Genomic DNA, 17,473 nt, shown 5'->3' on the forward strand with positions numbered 1-17,473 from the left:
GGATGGCGCGGGCACGGAGCTGAAGGGCATGTTTCTGTGCTGTATAACTCTTATGACTATGACTCTATGACTATAGTGTTATGACCAGGTGAGAAAGAGGTCTAGGATTCCCTTTCAGCCTTCACCTGGTCTTACTGTAACAGGATTTAATTTTAAACACACAATGTTTTTAGCTCCCCCTTGGTGAATCCTTGTTCACTACTTTCCTATTATAAGGCAAAGAAACCAGCACAAACAGGCTTTCTTGGGTTTAAAGAAGAAAAGTTGCAATTTATTAAACTTAAACTCTAATTCAGTTAACGCCTACGGATGCACGCCACACCCCACGCTAGCATGCATACGTGATACACATGCAAATAGAGACAGAAAAGAGCAGAAGAAAAATAGTGGAAACGTTTGAGGCAATATCTGAAGAGTTGTTGCGGTTCTTCAAGCTCACTGTAGAGTCCTTGATTGTAGGTAGATCTTGCTTTTCGTTGGGGCCCAGTATTCTTCTTAAACCTTATTTGCTGTAGGAGACTTTTCTCTCCTGGGGTTCATGTGTCTTCGGTGGATTCAGAGGCTTGCGCGATAGAGATGGGAGCAGACAGGAGAGGGATTGTCTCAGTCCAGGAGCAAGCAGCTTTCTGCCTAAACTGTTTATACAAATTCAAAAAACTCAAGTTGCCCAGCAGATTAGTCATGTGACTAGCTGGTTTGACCATGTCAGTTTGTGTATTTGGCCATCTTAGCAGTCAACCTGGAATGCGAGCTCTCCCACCTTCAACATCAGGTGATCTAAAGTCTGTTGTGGGTTAAATGTCAGGGAATGGCTGTTTTGTCCTTCCAAACACTGACTGTTAATATGCAAATGTCTTTTCTACGTGATACACAGCTGATCTGTTTAACAGGTCTTCTTCACTCCATTAATAGTTTAAAATCAGTGTTCATAACAAAATTGAAGAGAGCCATTCTTGGCAGGTGGGGGTCTAGCATGACAACAGGGAGCATTATATCAGAAGTTGACATAAAAATAAGCAGTCTGGCAAAAAGCATAGGAAATTCCTATTGATTTATGTGTGATTATGCTCACTGTGTGAAATTTGCACAGGAAACTATCACTAATGCTCCCACAATACTCTGAATGAGATTCTTATGGTTAACTTGAATTAGTGACCCTAATTAATTTGTACAATGCTTAGAACAATACAGTTCAGTTTCCAAGCCACTGTGATCAATGTCTTGGGACAGTCACTAGTATTTCATAAGTATACTTCAGATTTCTAGTGTTACTAAATGGATATTTCATAAATTTTAGCTTCACTACCCTGGAGAGTGTGACACGTGTTTATTACAGCAACAGTGAAAATTTATTGTAAATAAATTTGGAATGTATTGCTAATTTTATGTGGGATTTGACTTTATTCAAATTTGCACAAAGAAAAATCAGCAGTCTCTGTTTAATCTTGTATCAGTTTGTAATAAATGAGCACAAAAGTGAATGCCCAATAAAAATAAGCACTTCAAAAACTGATTGTAGATGGAAGGTTCACAGAGATTACAGCTGCATAGCTTCTGACCAGTTAAGATTGGGTCTAGCAGTGCAAGGTGACTGGTGGAATCTTTTGAAAGAGACGTTTAACAGCTCTACCTGAAAGAATGTACAGCTTCAAAATTCTGAGTTCTGCTTTTCAAGATTGTTCCTTTTTCAGTGGTTAATTTGAACTGATGGTTATATGCATTGCTAAAATCACGTAAAATATAATCACTAAACCTGTGATAGTGATTGCTTTAGTTTGCAAAGAAAGAAACCTTTATGAAAAAGTATTACTCGTTGAAGGAATCATCTGCACTTTGAAAATACAGTCCCTGCTCCTTCACATATGAAGAATTGCTCCAAAATACATAAGTGAGTCTTTCAGTTAGACTCTAATAGTGAACTCCCTCAACAAACAAATTAAATTGATACGCTGTATGAATAATATAGCAAATAAGCCCAAAGTGCCAAAGGAGTCACTTAACACCATTCATGTTACAACCAACTTGCTTGTTTGGACACATTAGGTACTTAGTAAGAAGCTTTTTAGTTGTCAGCTTTGCTCAGTAACAGCACTCTCCTCCTAAGTCAAGGTTGTGGGTTCAAGAATGGAGGAGCAGGAAATTCTCCTGTTTTCCGAGCTAACATTTATCCCTCAACCAAATCTCATTACATGTAAGTGTACCCTTGTGTGTAAATTTTTGTTTCAGTTGCCTACGTAACAACAACTAGGTTTAAATAATTCAGTGGCTGGGTAGCATTTTGGAATGACCTCGGGAAGTAAAATGCACACCATTATTTGCAAGTTTGTCTTTCTTTCTTCACAATAAATTGCCTGAGAATTTAAATGATTGATTGCCAGTTTAAAATTTATAAAAATAAATGGCTATTAAAAATGGAGAAAAGCCTCAACATTCCATTGGAACTGCAGAGGTACCTTACACATTGTTAAATCAGATTTGCAAAATTCAGGAAAATGCAGTTTGCAGGTCAGTCAACAAACAGTTTTTGGTATATGATAGTGTAGTGATTATGTTACGGGACCAGTATTCCAGAAGCTTGAACTATTAATTCAGAGATCACAAGTTCCAATCCCATCATCGCAGTGTGTGAATTTGAATTCAGTTTCAATAAAGTGGTTATCATGATAATCCAATTGATTCACTCATGTCCTTTTTGGGAAATAAGCCTGCAGTTGTTACTCAGTCTGGATTATGTGACGCAGTCTGACATCAATGTGATTGACTTTTTTCCTGCCCTTTAAAATAGCCCAACAACACACCCAATTACCACCACCTCCTCAGAGCAACCAAGGATGGATAATAAATGCCAGAGATACTTGCATCTTCCTCACTCTTCTTTCACCTTCTTCCCCTCTTGTCCTTTCCCCTTCCCCTTTTCTTCACTGCTCTCTTTGTTCTCCTCTCACTTCCCTTCCCTCCCATTCATTCAAATTGTTGCTATTTCTGCTCGGAGAATTCCATTAAGATGCTAGGGGAGAGATGATGCATTAGTGCTGTGCATAAATGACCCACTATTGTTTGTGGTGAGTCAGCTTAGGAAGGAGAACGTGTTACTGGAGGACCAATTGAAGTGTTTGATGAGACTATGTTTTGCTTATGACAGTGCTACAGACATCTGCCACATGGTGTTCTGCTCCTTCTTCTGCTTCTGATGTATTTATTCTCCTAGATCGCCATCCCTTGCCCAAGTTTTAGTTTCATCTTCTTAAAATTGGACACCTCCATAGAAGGCTTAATAATAGAGCATGCTGCAAGTTGTGACTGTGCAGGACCCTGAAATGACAGAATATTGGAGAGAATAGTCAGACTTGAACACCAGAGGCAACCCTTCAGAATTTCAGTTATGTACTCGATAATGAAGCTTGTTACAGAATTGGCCTCATGATATTTTTCCTTGACTGAACTACAGGCAGTTATTCAACATTCCCAAACCCCCAAAGTCATGACCATGGTTGCAGTGGTACCCTTTATCCCTCTGAAACCATCCTGAGACTTGCCTATTCTCTAAACAGAACTGGTACTGAATACTGTGTCAAGATAAACATATCATGATAGTTATTAGGTAATTCCTCTTCTCTCTTTTACCCTCATATCACTGAATCTTCTTGTGTTTCAATATGCATTATCCTATGCAAACCCCATGTTTAAGGAGTGATGCATCTTCCTGTTAATGTATGACATTGCATTAACAAATGTTTCAACATGGCCAAATGCTCCCTTATACAGCCACCTGTAATCCCATTATCCTGAAAAATCCTACTGCCTTCTCACATTGAGCCCCTGGGTCTGGTGAAAATGAGTTTATCTTGCTAACATGGGTGAATAGGGAATGAGTCTCCTGCCTGAGGCAGTGCAGCCTGTGAGATAACAAGATGACCAGGAAGTGGATGAAGAATGCCACTTTGCCAGTTTTCCATCTGGAATTAATCTCTCAATCCCCACCTACCCCAACATTGCAGCATGTAATTGGATCTTAAATGATTCCAGGCCTCTGCTACTCTTATCAGAGTCCACTCCTTGTGCTGATCAGGTTTTGTGTAATAGTAGTCCAAAATTTATCTTTAATTAGTTTGACTCGAAGGTTCTTTTATCCTTCTCTTGCCAGTGAAGAAAAAATTTTCTGTATCCTTTTCCACACTGTTTGTAATTTTGTGTACCTCCTTTGTAGTCACCAGCGGCGGATGGGCACTTCACCTGAGGAGGCCCCCCAGTAATACCTGACTGCCTCCTTCCAGACTGAGGGGTTCCTTCTGATAGGGCACCCTGTGCCCCACGGAGGGCTCCTGCTGGAAGACCTCCTCCTCCCGCTCCTTCCCCCCCCCCCCCCCCCCCCCCCCCAGCCCTTCACCTTGACAGGGCCTAGACAATTGTCCTCGGCGAGACCTGATACCCACATCTTTTCCAGGGCTTCCTCATTTGTTTATGGTCCTGGCTGGGTGCAGTCACAGCAGTGGCCACCACTCCTGGTGGTGCTGCTGGGGCTGAAGAGCTGCCGGCCCTCTGATTGACCAGCAGCTCTTGGACGCGGGACTTCCTGCCTCAGAGGACCAGAAGTCCCGACCAAGGTCAATTAAGTGCCTGGGCCATGTAAAATTGCTGCATGAACTTCCAGGCCTGGTGGATGTTGGCTCGCCCCCAACCTTTTAGCTTGTGGACGGGGCCACTGCTGCAACTTAAAATTCCAGCTATTGTCACAAGTTTAGCTGAATACAAACGTTCATCAATTGCCTGCAAAGCTTGAGGGGAAGTGAAGTTACTTTTGAAGAAATGGTATTCATTTCTAGAGGGAAGGATTAAAAAGCTGAGAAGCTACATCCAACCTGTATAGAACATTGGTTGGACCACATTTAGAGTACTGTGCACATTTCTGGTTTCCATCTTAGAAGGTGGTTATGGAGTCACTGTGGGGAAGATACAAAAAAGAATTACAAGGATGATGGCAGAGCTGCAAAGGTATATAAACATATATTTATAATATATAAATTACTATATGGTGTATAATATATATTTGTATATTATAATACATGTATCAGGAAAGATTGAACAGGCTGAGGCTATTTTCTCTGAAAAAGAGAAGGTTGTTAAGTGATCTGATCATGGGCATTAAGGTTATGAAAGGGTTGATGTCAAGAAGATGTTCCCACTTGTGGAAGAGACTAAAACTAGGGTCCATAGAGAAGTTGGTCACTAATAAATCCAATGGGGAATTCAGGAGAAACTTATTTCTCAAAAAATGATTAGAATGTGGAATACACTAGCACAAGGAGTAGTTGAGGCAAATAGCATTGATGTCTCTAGGGGGATGCTAGATAAACGTGAGAAAGTTATAGATTAGATTAGATTAGATTAGAGATACAGCACTGAAACAGGCCCTTCGGCCCACCGAGTCTGTGCCGAACATCAACCACCCATTTATACTAATCCTACACTAATCCCATATTCCTACCAAACATCCCCACCTGTCCCTATATTTCCCTACCACCTACCTATACTAGTGACAATTTATAATGGCCAATTTACCTATCAACCTGCAAGTCTTTTGGCTTGTGGGAGGAAACCGGAGCACCCGGAGAAAACCCACGCAGACACAGGGAGAACTTGCAAACTCCACACAGGCAGTACCCGGAATCGAACCCGGGTCCCTGGAGCTGTGAGGCTGCGGTGCTAACCACTGCGCCACTGTGCCGCCCCTAAATATAGAAGTATATGATGATAGGGTTCGATGAAGAGGGGTGGGAGGAGGCTCTTGTGGAGCATAAACACTGGCATGAACCAGTTAGGCTGAATGGCTGTAATAACGCAAACTGATTTTCTAGTTCTGTGCATGAGAGCCAGTTATTTTGAAATGTAACTGTTCGTTACTCAAGTCCAGAAATACCTGGTAACAGGTTTTGGGATATTTAAGTAGCTTTAACTGTTTGAATCAGAGTCAGCTTGGAACTTCTAAGAGCTACAGATCCTGCAGTGGTAAGCATCACAGGAAGAAACATATGCACAAATTATTTACAAAAAAATAGCATTTAGATAGGATTCTTCTGTTTTTGAGGTGTTGCATAGAAAGTCTTCTACTGTAGATTTAATCTTTATCTTTTTATTACATTTTCTTAGAATGTAAGCAACATTGGTAATGCAGCATTTATTACCCATCCCCAGTTGTTTGGATTTTGGGGCACTGTGTGTGGTATACCACTCAGTGTGGTATATCCAGATCAGCTCGATACAGTCTCTTGTTTCTAATAAAAGGTTGTAGGTTTAAGACTCGCTACAGGTCATTAATCTAGGCTGACACTTCAGTGCAGTACTGAGAGAATGCTGCATTCCTGAAGCTGTTGTTTTTCAGAGAAAACGTTAAACTAAATGCTTATCTGCTTATGCAGCTGGATGTAAAAGATCATATGGCATTATTTGAAGAGCTTGGAGTTTATCTGATGAGCTGGCCAACATTTGTTCTTCAACACCATCACCGGAAGTATATTATCTGATCATTTATTAATTTATCATCTGTAGAACCTTGCTGTGTTCATATTGTTGACTTATTAACTGGCCATTTATGTCATTGGTGCCTGTTAGACCTTTGGTTGCCACATTTGCCTGCAATGCCAACTGTAGGAGGAAATTACCCCTTTTTAATTTTGGACATGAGCATAACTTAGAATATTAGATTTCTATCAAGAAAGTTGAAGAATAATCTGAATTATTTGCACATTTTCTTTCTTATTGATGACCGTAGTATATTAGTACATTTTTACTGTGACAGTGAAATCTAAAAACTGTTATTTACTTAGACAAAGCTTCCTTTTTTGAAATTTTAACGTAACAATGAAGTTTATTACATCCCACATGGCACCTGTATTATTTAATAGCTAGAATTTAAATTTTCTTCAGGAAGTGTTCCTGAGACAAACAGTTGTGTGATTTGATGCAGATAAATTAAGTCATTATATGTGCCGATTTGCCTCAGAAGGCAATCAAAGATAAAATTAAATCTTGTTTAAGTATTTTTCACCAGTTTCATGTCTGAATAAAAATTCATAAAGAATATGAAAAATGAGGTGTCATTAGAGCTACAGGATTCATGGGGATTTTATATGAAGCCTGTTTAATCAGAATAGCACAGCTATTAATATTCATAAAGTCGGTTTGAATACAAATGACAGTCATAGGAAGCCCAGATTTCATATGTTTTCACAGGGTGAATATATTAAATGCAGCTTAAAAAATTAATGGTATTTTGTTTAAGTTAGAGGACCGTGACAATCTAGCAGTGCTTGTCAAAACTGAAATTAGAACTTTTTGCCAGGATGCGATTACAGCAACTTAATGTTTCTGACAGTCTGCAAATGCATTTCAGCCAGATTATAATGCAGATGTATGAATGTTTATTTTGTGAGTTATGATGAAGGAAAGATCCAATGCTATTTTTTCCATGAATGATTCATACTAGATTGGGTTTCTGAAACTTGCATTCTCACCAGGAAAAGAGGTAAGACATTCAAGGTAGAAAAAGCTGCAAAGGACGTTATTTTGAAAACATTTTTTACATTGCAATAATTATTTTGAAGTAAAATGTTTATGGCATATAATTTTATTTCTAACAACATGAATTCACCAAATTGATCATAGTTGTTCAATACTGTAAAGACAATGGGCCAAATCGTCTTGGAAAAATAATGTGTGTTAATGACCCATGCCGTTATTAATGCGAAAACTGACCAGCAGGTTCAGGGAATGATGAGTTGCTGATCCATTTGCGATGCACCAGGCCGGCATTTGCCTTGTTCAAACAACATCTTGCCCTTAGCCTCCCCGTTATTTTTAAAAACTTGCTGGATTTACATATTAATTGTCTATTAAACTCGCCACAGAAAGTTAAAGCTCATAAATGATAGCTTAAGTATGCATTCAATGGTGTGATAATTCTGACTGTAATTCCAATCAATTTCCCTTAGAAGGGAACATTTTAAATTGTCTCATTACTGCATGTTGTAAATTGTTAGAAATGTTATAAATGTCAAATTTAAAATCTGGATTTTTTTCTTTGTCACAACTTCCCCCCCCCCCCCCCCCCTCTCAAGCCACTCTTCCTCTCCCTCATTTCTCATGCTGAATCTAATTTGACTGTAATTCTCCCTCCTTCTCAGTCATTTCTCTTTTTCTTTCTCAATCCTTAAATTTCATTGTTTACTGTCGGTACTGTCTTTCACTAAGGTCTTAGGTGCCCGGCTGTCCTCGCCATGCCTTTATCAGCTTGCACTTCTAGCAAGTTATGGCACAAAACATTTTTGAGGTGAATGGTGCAGGAAAAAGTCTTAACTTTTTTTGCATACAAGTCATTTTAAAAATAAATAACAGGATGCTCCTGTGAAACAGCATTTTGGTATGTTATTGCTCGCTGGGGCTTTTTGTGCCTGTGTTGTCCTCATACTGATTTCAACCACACCAGTAGTAGAGGCACCAAAGAGAGCTGAAACCTTTCTCTACAATAGGGGTGCTCCTTGTATATCATGTGGGCTAACTGGTGACCTTGTGAGGCTCTTCCAGGTCTTAATGCAGTCCATGATATGCACCTGTTTCTCCTTCCTGCCCTTGATGCTGATTCTTGCTCATGATACTGCTCCAGATTCCCCCTCCTAATCCAGAGTCAGATAATATCAAATAAGTGCCAAAAGGCCTGTTTGCCTCCTGGCTTCACATACTGACCAGTGTTACTGATTGTGATTATTGTAGCTGCAGATAACCTATTGCATATCAAATTTAAGGCATCCCAAGATGCCATTGGACTGACAAAGGGAAAATGCAACTCTATCTTTAAATGCCATTTTCTAACTTATGGTCATAAATTCAACCTTATTCTCTCATTATTTCTTTTCATCTTCAGTTTATTTTTCCGTCATGTGCTTCAGATAATTACTGAAGTGTTCAAATTTATTTTCTTGAAGAATGCTAATTTCTTTTGTACAATATTACAAATTGGGGTATATTTAAATGCACAGTAAGTAGCAAAGAAGATTCTAGTCCTAGACTGCTTTCTCTCTGCACTATACTCACTGCAGGGATATGGTTGACTAATTTATGCCTTTTCTGCTTGTTTATCACAAATTTTTCCTAATTATGATTGTGCGATGAATGGAATTTGTAATAGACTTTAAATAAAGCGCATTAATTCTTTTTAATTAATTGTGGGATGAGAGCATCGCTGGCAAGGCCAGCATTTATTGTCAATCCCTAACTGCCCTTCAGAAAGTGGTGATGAGCCACCTTGAATCACTGCAGTCCATGTAGGTGTAGGTACACTTGCTATGCTGTTTTGGTAAGAGTTCCAGGATGTTGCGACATTGAAGGACATTGGAGGGAAACTTGCAGCTGATTGTGTTCCCATGCGTCTGCTGCCCTTGATCATCTAGATGGTAGAGGCCGCGGGTTTGAAGGAGTTGTCGAAGGAGCCTTGGCGAGTTGCTGCAGTGCATCTTGTAGATGGTACACACTGCTGCCACTGTCCATTGGTGGTGGAGGGAGTGAATGTTGAAGCCGGTGGATGGGGTGCCAATCAAGCAGCTGCTTTGTTCTGGATGGTGTTTAGCTTCTTGAGTGTTGTTGGAGCTGTACTCATCCAGGCAAGTGGAGAGTATTCCATCAGACTCCTGACTTGTGCCTTGTAAAATGGTGGACAGGCTTTAGGGAGCCAGGAGGTGAGATACTTGCTGCAGATTTCCCAGCCTCTGCCCTGCTTTTGTAGCCACAGTATTTATATGGCTGGTCCAATTAAGTTTCTAGTCAATGGTGATCGCCAGGATGTTGTTGATTTGGGATTCAGTGATGGTTATGTTGTTGAATGTCAAGGGGAGATAGTTATATTTTCTCTTGTAGGGATGGTCATTTCCTGTGTGGTGCGAGTATTACTTGCCGCTTTCAGCCCAAAGCTAAATTTTGTTGAGGTCTTGCTGCATGTCTGCATGGATTGCTTCACTTTCTGAGGAGTTACAAATGGTACTGAATATTGTGCAATCGTTGATGACCATCTCCACTTCTGACCTTGTGTTGGAGAGGAGGTCATAGATGAAGTGGCTGAAGGTGGTTGGGCCTAGGACACTGCCCTGGGGAACTCATGCAGCCATGTCCTGGAGTTGAGATAATTGGCTTCCAACACCCACAACCTTGGTGCTAGGTATGACTCCAACCAGTGGAGAGTTTTCTCCCTGCTTCCCATTAACTTAAATTTTGTTAAGGCTCCTTGATGCCACATTTGGTCAAATGCTGATATCGAGGGCAGTCACTCTCACCTCACCTCTTGAATTCAGCTCTTTTGTCCATGTTTGAACCAAGGCTACAATGAGGTCTGGAGCTGAGTGGGCCTGGGGGTGCCCAAACTGAACATCGGTGAGCAGGTTCATTGTTCATTGCTGAATAACTGCCACTTGATGGCACTTTGCTGCTGATTGAGAGTAGATTGATGGTGTGGTAATTGGCTGGGTTGGATTTTTCCTGTTTTTTGTCTACAGTACTTACCAGGGCAGTTTTCCACTTTGTCGGATAGATGCCAGTAATGTAGCTGTACTGGAATAGCTTGGCTAGGGGCATGGCTAGTTCTGGAGCACAATTCTTGAGTGCTACTGCAAGGATGTTGTTGGGGCTCATAGCCTTTTCTGTATCTTGATATCACGTGGAGTGAATTGAATTCACTGAAGACTGGCACCTGTGATGCTGGAGACCTTATGAGGAGGCGGAGATGGATCATCCAATCAGCACTTCTGCCTGAAGATGGTTGCAAATACTTCAACCTTGTCCTTTGCACTGACGTGCTGTACTTTGCCATTATTGAGGATGGGGATGTTTGTGGAGCCTCCTCCTTCAGTTAGTCGTTTAATTGTCTGCTGAATGGCCTCCTTCTGTGCCGTAAATGACTGCATTAGAGACCTATGCTAAAACAGAAAGGTGAGCAGTAATGGTGCAATGTGCTCAACAGTCTTTAAAATATTTTCTTTAAAAAAATATATATATATATTGCACCAGGTATATTTGCAAAAGGAATAATATGGCATTGCCTTCTGATGGATTTGTGAGTGTGACCCTCAAGCAAGTCACTGCTCAGAGTTTGTAGCCTTTGACCAAATGTTAGTGAATAGTTTTATCCGATAGGGAAGAAGTGAGTGAAGCTACGACCTGCGGATCAAGATTGGCATTAGAAGAGGCCTGAGAATAGATTACAGGGTCATGCGTGCAGCAGGTGCCTTATCAGATAATCATAGGTGTATTGCTTGTAGTATTCCATTCATAGATGGAAAATCACAGGCAAAGCCGCAGTAATTTTCTGGTTAAATCATGTGTGAGCCACAGAGTCTCAGATCTAACAACTTCCTGATCGGGTAAGCAATCTGTTCCGAGACCTCTTCTAATAGCACTTTTGATACAGGGCCTCAACATTTTCACCGAACATCACTGAAAAGGGAAGCGTTAATTAAAAATGGAAGAATAGTCAATGGCACATGGCACTATTGATATTTATTGTCAGTTTGGTCTAGTGTAGCACTCACTTTAATCAAGAGATAATGGGTTTAAGCCCAGCTTCAGGACTTGAGTATGTATTTAGCCTGACACTTCAATTTAGTACCAAGGGAATGCTGCATTGGTGATGTTAACCCAAGACCCTGTTCTATTTCCATCAGGTTTCTGTGGCAATGTTTGAGGAACAGCAGGATTGTTCTCCCAGTTTCAATAAATATTTAGTTTCATGTCCAGTAGTATTTCTCCATTTAGCCTTGCCTTTTCTTTCTTTGTCACAGATGTTCTTTTTAACAGCATTTATCTCTTAATTCACACCTCCAACAAAACTGATTAACTGATCACTTATGTTGTTTCTCCCTGGCAACTGTCTTGAGCTGAACCAGACTGTTTGCAACCTTGGTGTCCTATTTGACCCTGATGTGCTTCTGACCACTCTGCACACCATCACTAGACCATCTATTTACACCTTCTGTAACATGGCCTGACTCTGTCCTTACTTCAGCTCATCTGCTTTTGATGCTTTCATCCTTTCTTTGTTACTTCTAAACTTGACTATTCCAACACACTTCTGCCTGGCCTCCCACATTCTATTCTCTGTAAGCTTGAGGTCCTCAAACTCTGCTGGCCATGTCCTTACTTGCACTGTCCCATTCACTCCTGCATCATCCCTGTGCTCACTGACCTGTACTGGCTGTCAGTTAAGCAACACCTTGATTTTGGCTACCACCAAACACATCTTCCCCTCCCCTCCTGTCAGCATTATGAAGGGACCATTCCATCCGCGACACCCTGTTCCACTCCTCCATTGCCCCCGACACCTTGTCCCCTTCCCACGGTACCTTTCCATGCAATCGCAGGAGGTGTAATACCTGCCATTTTACCTCCTCTCTCCTCACCATCCAAGGCCCCAAACGCTCCTTCACAATGCAGCAGCGATTTACTTGTACTTCTTTTAATTTAGTATACTGTATTTGCTGCTCACAATGCGGTCGTTCCTGCATTGGGGAGGCAAACGTAAATTGGGTGACTGCTTTGCAGAACACCTCTGCTCAGTCAACAAGCATGACCCTGAGCTTCTGGTTGCTTGTCATTTAATTTATCACACCCACATTTCTGTCCTTGGCCTGCTGCAGCATTCCAGTGAAGCTCAATGCAAGCTCAAGGAACAGCACCTTATCTTCCGATTAGGCACTCTACAGCCCTCTGGCCTCAACATTGAGTTGAACTACTTCAAACCATGACTGCCATTTTGATTTTTTTTTAAACCATGTGTTAGTCTTAAGCTTGTATTTTCAAGTTTTTGCTTTCGGACAGAGCTATTCATTCTGCCATTAACGCTCTCTCTGGACAAATGCTTTGCCTGTTACAATGGTTATTACTGCTCCCTTTGCCTTCTGTTCCATGACATCTTTGTCATTTAATCTCTCCTTTTCCCCCACCCTATCACACAACTTCCCTTTTGTGTTTCTTTCCCCCTCTCACCCCCATCCCCGACCTTTTACTTGCTCAAAGTTTACTATATTTCTAACCTTTGCCAGTTCTGATGAAAGGTCACAGGCCTGAAACTTTAATGTTTCTTTCTCCACAGATGCTGCCAGACCTGCTGTGTTTTCCAGCACTTTCTGTTTTTATCATAGATGATACGCCTGTCATGATTTACTTGAATCAAAATAGTAACTCATTAATATTGAGTGGAAGCAATCTCTTAATGGTCTAAAATGCTTGTCAATGGATGCAGCTGTTGTAAATTCAGGTGTCTTGTATATAACCTCTTGGGTTTAATGGAGTCTGTTGTTTTCCATGCATCTGTGACTCTATTCTCTACTATTCCAATGCTCTTTTGGCCTGTCATTCAGCTCCATCCAAAACACAGTTCTCTCCTATCACTCCTGTCCTTGCTGATCTGCATTTGTCCCCAATTACCCAAAGCCTTCAATTGTCTTTCCCCTCTCTATCTCTCTTCTTCCTCTAACTGCAACCCCCCCACCAAACTGAAGAACTCTGCCGTTCTCCAACTCTGGCCTCTTGTGCATTCCCTCACTCCTTCACCTAACCATTGTTGGTCATGTCTTCAGTCATATGGGACCCATGCTTTGCAATTCCTTCCCTAAATCTGTCCTTTATGGCTGACCTTAAAACCCACCTCTTCGGCCAGTCCTCCTGCATAATCTCTTTTATTTTGATGCCTTAGTGAAGTGCTGGGATGGTTTTTTATGTTAAAGGTGATATATAATTGCAAATTGTAGTTGTAAATTTTCAGTGCATCTTTTACAGAATTTGATATGCACTGTGCTTTAAATACTTGAATGAAAGCGCAACCTTGGGTTGTAACAATAATACCCCTTTGTGGTCTGAGCCAACTATTTGTGTCTTTCATGTATGACTTCTTCAATCTGTCTGAGTAAATACTTGGTGAGATGATGCTTGATATGAATTATTAAGCTACTTTATTTCACAGTGAGTCAATAGCATAACAACAGTTAGGACCAGAGTTGCTTAGTTCAATCAGTACAATTTGTCCTCGGGTAATAATACAAAAAAAAAATTGAATGCACTACACTGTCCCACATCAGGGGATCATAAAACTAATTTGTAACTGTCCCCTGTATAGTATCCTTTTCAAAGCCTTTCACCTTTGCAGTTTTTCACATAAATACCTGATTACCTGTGTACCATCCAATTTCAAACACCTCCTGCTGGACTACCTGTGTCTTTTTTTTTTATCTTTTGCTAATCACAGCAGAGAAGGAATGCCTGTCGTACTTCCTGCTGAGTACTTGGGACCAGGGAATTCCCCAAGAGAGGTGGTTATCGGTTACTGAAGTGAGTTAACAACTTTCTCATTATGGAGTCTACAAGGAAATAATATGAAAGATAACTAATTAGCATCTTGACCTACCTATCCTCTCAGACCCTTTTAGTGAACACTAGTTTGAATACATAATTTGTTAAAGCATAACATTTCAAGTAACTTTTTCCAAGTTCTTTCTTATAATAAAAATTCAGATTGTAACCAGCAATTCCGAAGAAGGGTCACTGACCCGAAACGTTAACTCTGTTTCTCTTTCCACAGATGCTGCCAGACCTGCTGAGTGGTTCCAGCATTTCTTGTTTTTATTTCAGATTTCCAGCATCCGCAGTATTTTGCTTTTAATTCCAGTTAGTTGACTACCTTCCTCGTGTTCTCAGTTTAATCAGTTTGCTTAGGTGCAATGCATCATAACCAGCCTGTTTGGAACTGAACTGTTTTCTTTTGAGACTAATTTAACACTTTACATGCTGATGCTAATTTTTTTTTAATTGGCATGGGAAAAAGTCCTATTTTGTCACTAAGAGCAAGATGATTTTGAAAGAGAGGGGAATAGCACCTAACAAAAAGTTACCATTTACAATGTTAGCTAATATTGTGGCCAGGAAGAGAGGTTAGGCGGTCTGCAGCTTAATTGGAATGAGGCTAAGGAAATGTTACAACCAAGGCGGGAGTAATGCACTGTTAATTCAGTCCCACTACTCCACAGGTCAGAGCATATTAGTAAAGTTTCCCACCTACTGGAAAATAGCCAAATTAAACACTTTATTTTCCCCCCAGAATAAAGCACATCAAACCAGGTTTCTTTAAACAGCAAAGAAATTAACTATTTATTAATAAACTAAGTCTTAAACAATAATGAGATAACTCTACATGTGAAAGGATTCTTTTAAAACTTCTTATTCTTCCTGACCCTCATGCACACACACATATGTTCAAAAAAAAAGTTAACCAGTTTCAAAAGGATGTTTTCAGATTACAGCTATTTCTTAGGAATAATAAAATAACTGGGTTGTAACATTCTAGTAGGATATTTCCGGGTCTGAGGTGTCCCAGAGTTGAATAGTTGGATGCCACTTGAAGTCTCTCCAGGCAAGGTTGCTGAACAGTCTGTGATGGGTAGGGGTTTACGGCACTTCGTCTGCAGCAGGCGCCACACATATTTTTCAGCAAAGAGTGTAGCAACAGGTCTACTTGTGTTTTGAAAAAGCAATCTAGTAATGGAAGCTTTCTTGAGCTTTCAGGATATCCCAAAACATAAGAGGTAACAGGAATCACTCCTGAGGCAGAGATTTTTCAGAGCCTGCAGACAATAGGCATTTGCTACCTTTTAAAAATGCAGAGCTTCCTCTCCGCGAAGGAACCTTTCTCCACAGAGAGCAGCAGCTCCTCTTTTCCAGGGTCTTTTTCCTCTCTCCAGGCAGACCACAGCCACCACCTCAAATGTAGAATTTCTTTTTACATGAAAGGCAAGCCTGCTCTTTTCAGGGAGGTGTCATTTATCTGGTCTGCAAAAAATAGATCCCAGCCAGTTTGATCTGCCTCCTGCCTGTCCGGCACTGGTCTCCACAATGCAAAAAATGAAACTGAAATTCTAACAATCAAATCATGTGACCTATCATTTCCCTTGCTGTTGTTTGGAACGGTGTCTTGCAGTCTGTCCCACCCAGTTCAAACACCAAGTTTCAGCATTCAATGTTCACAGAAAATCCTTTTTCTCAGTCTTTTTTAAAAACACACAGAATTCTAAGCTTTCAAATAAAAAAAACTCTTGTGACTGAAGCAAGAGGTGGATTTCATGGACCAGTTGATCTTTAATGTTAGAGCTTGAGGAGAGATGGGAAAGAAATTAGGGTCAGGGCTAGGACATGGCAGAGCCTCGAGAGAGGTTTGCCTTGATGGGCAGGGAAGTTGGGAGAGCAACATAGGCAGATGAATGGATGGTCTCTATCTTAGTGATAATGAAGTCCATGAGCTGCTCAGACGTCTTATTCGAGGTGATGATGGAAGGGGCAGCAGAGCAGAGTTTAAGGACATGTATAGAAAAGAAGCTTGAGGTTATCTTTGCTGTTTAGGATGGTACTGAAGTAGGAGGTAGTTTTGTTAGAGGAAAGTGAAACCCAATTGTGCTTGATGTTGGCCAGACCAATTGGGTAATGGATGGCTAAGCTAGTTGTGCACCAGGTACACTCTGGTCTGCACATCTTGAACTTGGAGGAATGAAGATGGGGGCCATACCTGGGGAAATGACGAGAATGGGACAGAGTCAAAGCTTTACTGGGGTCAAGGGCACCAGAGGTGGAAGCAAGGGAGTGTTTGAGCTGCAGAAGTATTTTGGCGAATGAAGGGCAAAAGACTGGGCAGTCAGATCAAACTTGTCGCCTTTCTCTGTATTACTTCTAACTTTGTATCTTGGTGACCAGAACTGGACTCAGTATTCAAGATGTGGCCTGACCAAAGATCTATACAGTTAGATCATGACTTTCTCTAACATAGATTCTACTGTTTTATAGTTCAACTTCCTAAAATAACAAAAATGGAATGGAAAGGAGGTTTACTATAAGTGATATTACTCTCTCAATCTGTGTGCTGAAAAGTGCTTAAAGAATATATTGTTACAACAATCTGGTTCCTTCATCTTCTAGCATAATTTTTAAAGATTGTATTTATTTGGATAATGGGTGATGCAGTAAAGTAGTTCAACCACATATTTCACAAGAACAGAAACATTGAACTTAACCATTTAATTCTGTACTATATAATTAATCTATTATAGGAGGAAAGGAATCTTCTGCTTGGAGCACATTATAATGCCATTTCTCCTGTTGCAGCAGAGATATAAACCATTTCCCCATCTCTTTCCCCCTGCCCCATTTGAAAATACTATTGAATTTTGGTGCAGAAGTTTAGGGGGAGGGGGAATCCAAACTTGAGTCACTGGCATAGCCAGCGTAAATGACATTGTGCACTAAACAATGGATTTTATGTGTTTCTTTCAAATGGAAATACTTGAAACAATGTTGTAAAAGAGGTTGTGTTGTATCAGAGTGGGTCAGTGACTTTAGTGTACGTAGGGTTACCGCTGTTAATGATATTCTCAGCAGTGGAAATCATTGGTATCAT

At 40.6% G+C, this 17,473-nt stretch overlaps 1 protein-coding gene across 14 annotated transcripts in view; it reads left to right on the top strand.

The window, feature by feature from the left end:
* Window positions 1-17,473, top strand: part of mipol1 (mirror-image polydactyly 1) — a 383,877-nt gene that overhangs the window by 69,637 nt on the left and 296,767 nt on the right. Inside the window, exon 3 of one of the 14 annotated variants that reach the window (XM_068038330.1) lies at window positions 14,282-14,364. The exons of the other annotated variants lie outside the window; for them this stretch is intronic. The gene's annotated coding sequence lies outside the window, so the exon portion shown is untranslated. The remainder of the gene's footprint in view (window positions 1-14,281; window positions 14,365-17,473) is intronic. 14 annotated transcript variants of the gene reach the window in all.

This window comes from Heterodontus francisci, chromosome 9 (genome assembly GCF_036365525.1).
Source record: "Heterodontus francisci isolate sHetFra1 chromosome 9, sHetFra1.hap1, whole genome shotgun sequence".
NCBI classification, from domain to species: Eukaryota; Metazoa; Chordata; class Chondrichthyes; order Heterodontiformes; family Heterodontidae; genus Heterodontus; species Heterodontus francisci.